We start from the raw sequence: 4,709 nt of genomic DNA, 5'->3' as shown, positions 1-4,709 counted from the left end.
GAGGCCATTCGAAGAATTGTCGAGTACCGTTCGAGCTTGAATAACACAAGTCCGGCGACTTTCGAAAATCGCCCGGGCAAAGGCGCACGACATCGGCCGACGCCCGATGAACAATTTCCCGCACAGAAACGCACGTTTTGGAAAATTGTCGAAATCGACATGTTTGCTACCTTTGTCGCGAGACCAGCCCACCGGCGCGCGCGTAAAAAACACAAGTCCGGCGACTTTCGAAAATCGCCCGGACAAAGACGAACGACATCGGCCGACGCCCGATGAAAATTTCCCGCACAAAAACGCACGTTTTGGAAAATTGTCGAAATTCGACATGTTTGCTACCTTTGTCGCGAGACCAGCCCACCGGCGCGCGCGTAAAAAACACAAGTCCGGCGACTTTCGAAAATCGCCCGGACAAAGACGCACGACATCGGCCGACGCCCGATGAACAATTTCCCGCACAGAAACGCACGTTTTGGAAAATTGTCGAAATCGACATGTTTGCTACCTTTGTCGCGAGACCAGCCCACCGGCGCGCGCGTAAAAAACACAAGTCCGGCGACTTTCGAAAATCGCCCGGACAAAGACGCACGACATCGGCCGACGCCCGATGAACAATTTCCCGCACAGAAACGCACGTTTTGGAAAATTGTCGAAATTCGACATGTTTGCTACCTTTGTCGCGAGACCAGCCCACCGGCGCGCGCGTAAAAAACACAAGTCCGGCGACTTTCGAAAATCGCCCGGACAAAGACGCACGACATCGGCCGACGCCCGATGAACAATTTCCCGCACAAAAACGCACGTTTTGGAAAATTGTCGAAATTCGACATGTTTGCTACCTTTGTCGCGAGACCAGCCCACCGGCGCGCGCGTAAAAAACACAAGTCCGGCGACTTTCGAAAATCGCCCGGACAAAGACGCACGACATCGGCCGACGCCCGATGAACAATTTCCCGCACAGAAACGCACGTTTTGGAAAATTGTCGAAATCGACATGTTTGCTACCTTTGTCGCGAGACCAGCCCACCGGCGCGCGCGTAAAAAACACAAGTCCGGCGACTTTCGAAAATCGCCCGGACAAAGACGCACGACATCGGCCGACGCCCGATGAAAATTTCCCGCACAAAAACGCACGTATTGGAAAATTGTCGAAATTCGACATGTTTGCTACCTTTGTCGCGAGACCAGCCCACCGGCGCGCGCGTAAAAAACACAAGTCCGGCGACTTTCGAAAATCGCCCGGACAAAGACGCACGACATCGGCCGACGCCCGATGAACAATTTCCCGCACAGAAACGCACGTTTTGGAAAATTGTCGAAATCGACATGTTTGCTACCTTTGTCGCGAGACCAGCCCACCGGCGCGCGCGTAAAAAACACAAGTCCGGCGACTTTCGAAAATCGCCAGGACAAAGACGCACGACATCGGCCGACGCCCGATGAACAATTTCCCGCACAGAAACGCACGTTTTGGAAAATTGTCGAAATTCGACATGTTTGCTACCTTTGTCGCGAGACCAGCTTACCGGCGCGCGCGTAAAAAACACAAGTCCGGCGACTTTCGAAAATCGCCCGGACAAAGACGCACGACATCGGCCGACGCCCGATGATCAATTTCCCGCACAGAAACGCACGTTTTGGAAAATTGTCGAACTTCGACATGTTTGCTACCTTTGTCGCGAGACCAGCCCACCGGCGCGCGCGTAAAAAACACAAGTCCGGCGACTTTCGAAAATCGCCCGGACAAAGACGTACGACAACGGCCGACGCCCGATGAACAATTTCCCGCACAGAAACGCACGTTTTGGAAAATTGTCGAAATTCGACATGTTTGCTACCTTTGTCGCGAGACCAGCCCACCGGCGCGCGCGTAAAAAACACAAGTCCGGCGACTTTCGAAAATCGCCCGGACAAAGACGCACGACATCGGCCGACGCCCGATGAACAATTTCCCGCACAGAAACGCACGTTTTGGAAAATTGTCGAAATTCGACATGTTTGCTACCTTTGTCGCGAGACCAGCCCACCGGCGCGCGCGTAAAAAACACAAGTCCGGCGACTTTCGAAAATCGCCCGGACAAAGACGCACGACATCGGCCGACGCCCGATAAACAATTTCCCGCACAGAAACGCACGTTTTGGAAAATTGTCGAAATTCGACATGTTTGCTACCTTTGTCGCGAGACCAGCCCACCGGCGCGCGTGTAAAAAACACAAGTCCGGCGACTTTCGAAAATCGCCCGGACAAAGACGCACGACATCGGCCGCCGCCCGATGAACAATTTCCCGCATAGAAACGCACGTTTTGGAAAATTGTCGAAATTCGACATGTTTGCTACCTTTGTCGCGAGACCAGCCCACCGGCACGCGCGTGAAAAACACAAGTCCGGCGACTTTCGAAAATCGCCCGGGCAAAGACGCACGACATCGGCCGACGCCCGATGAACAATTTCCCGCACAGAAACGCACGTTTTGGAAAATTGTCGAAATTCGACATGTTTGCTACCTTTGTCGCGAGACCAGCCCACCGGCGCGCGTGTAAAAAACACAAGTCCGGCGACTTTCGAAAATCGCCCGGACAAAGACGCACGACATCGGCCGACGCCCGATGAACAATTTCCCGCACAGAAACGCACGTTTTGGAAAATTGTCGAAATTCGACATGTTTGCTACCTTTGTCGCAAGACCAGCCCACCGCCGCGCGCGTGAAAAACACAAGTCCGGCGACTTTCGAAAATCGCCCGGGCAAAGACGCACGACATCGGCCGACGCCCGATGAACAATTTCCCGCACAGAAACGCACGTTTTGGAAAATTGTCGAAATTCGACATGTTTGCTACCTTTGTCGCGAGACCAGCTTCCCTGTATACTTTGAGGGAAGACGTCGTTGTGGCGAAATGAGCAAATTGGCGATGCGGTTGTCGGTTGAAGGTATTTGGTGACAAAACGATGTGGTGTCGTGCAGGCGAAGTGCGCTTTTGGGCAGACTTGATGCTGACCCGCGAAGGCGTCGTAGCTAGCAGCGAGGCTCTGAACGTTAGACGGAAAAAATTAAGTAGCAAATACGAGCTTGTGTTTCGGCGCGCGACCACGGCCTCGGGCCGTAGTTGCGGTGGCCGGTGCGCACGCAAGTGATGGTTTTCTCGGTTCGCTTTTGTTGGGCGTTCCTGGTGTTGTATGCAAACGCAGCCCGCGCGCGGCTTCGCCCGAAAGGGCATCTGGCCGGTGTCGACGGCGTCCAGATCGCGGCTTACGCCGGGTTTGAGGAGCTAAGCTAAAATAGTGAATGAGTAATACAGTGCGATACCGCGACGGGGAAAGCGAAAGGCTCCGTTCGCGTATTTTGTCGGCCGATAGTTACCTGGTTGATCCTGCCAGTAGTCATATGCTTGTCTCAAAGATTAAGCCATGCATGTCTCAGTACGAACTTGCGTACGGTAAAACTGCGAATGGCTCATTAAATCAGTCGTGATTCATTTGATCGTAAATTTTACTTCGATAACTGTGGTAATTCTAGAGCTAATACATGCAAAAAGCGCCGACCTTGCGGGAGGCGCGCCATTATCATATCAAAAACCTGCCGGGCTTCGGCTTCGGCTCGTCTTGTTGGCGACTCGGGATAACTTTGCTGATCGCACGGTCTTGCACCGGCGACGGATCATTCAAGTGTCTGCCCTATCAACTTTCGTCGGTACGGTATCTGCCTACCGAGGTTCTTACGGGTAACGGGGAATCAGGGTTCGATTCCGGAGAGGGAGCCTGAGAAACGGCTACCACATCCATGGAAGGCAGCAGGCGCGCAAATTACCAATTCCCGACGCGGGGAGGTAGTGACGAAAAATAACGATACAGGACTCTAACGAGGCCCTGTAATTGGAATGAGTACACTGTAAAAATTTTAACGAGTATCCATTGGAGAGCAAGTCTGGTGCCAGCAGCCGCGGTAATTCCAGCTCCAAAAGTGTATATTTAAGTTGTTGCGGTTAAAAAGCTCGTAGTTGGATTTTGGGCGCAGGCGTTCGGTCCGTCGCAAGCCGCGCACTGTCCGTTCTGGCTTTACCTCCGGTTTTCCGTCGGTGCTCTTGACTGAGTGTCGGCGGCGGCCGGGACGTTTACCTTGAAAAAATTAGAGTGTTCAAAGCAGGCGCTTCGCCTGGATAGTGTTGCATGGAATAATGAAATAGGACCTCGGTTCTTTTTTGTTGGTTTTCGGAGCGCGAGGTAATGATTAAGAGGGACGGACGGGGGCATTCGTACTGTGCCGTTAGAGGTGAAATTCTTGGATCGGCGCAAGACGAACGACTGCGAAAGCATTTGCCAAGAATGTTTTCTTTAATCAAGAGCGAAAGTCAGAGTTGCGAAGACGATCAGATACCGTCCTAATTCTGACTATAAACGATGCCAACTAGCGATCGGGGGGCGTTATTTTGACGACCTCTCCGGCAGCTTGCGGGAAACCAAGTCTTTGGGTTCCGGGGGAAGTATGGTTGCAAAGCTGAAACTTAAAGGAATTGACGGAAGGGCACCACCAGGAGTGGAGCCTGCGGCTTAATTTGACTCAACACGGGAGATCTCACCCGGATCTCACCCACGCGCGCTACACTGATCGGATCAACGTGTGTTCGCCTTGGCCGAAAGGTCTGGGTAACCCGATGAACCCCGGTCGTGCTAGGGATAGAGAATTGAAATTATTTCGCTTGAACGAGGAATTC

At 52.8% G+C, this 4,709-nt stretch overlaps 1 pseudogene; it reads left to right on the top strand.

Annotated features, from left to right (window-relative positions):
* Positions 1-3,355: 3,355 nt before the first annotated feature.
* LOC145758216 (small subunit ribosomal RNA) overlaps positions 3,356-4,709 on the top strand; it is a 1,578-nt pseudogene continuing 224 nt past the window's right edge.

Source organism: Corella eumyota, chromosome 6, assembly GCF_963082875.1.
Source record: "Corella eumyota chromosome 6, kaCorEumy4.1, whole genome shotgun sequence".
NCBI classification, from domain to species: domain Eukaryota; kingdom Metazoa; phylum Chordata; class Ascidiacea; order Phlebobranchia; family Corellidae; genus Corella; species Corella eumyota.
The sequence above is the reverse complement of the archived record's forward strand: the minus strand, read 5'-3'. Positions and strand labels throughout refer to the sequence as shown.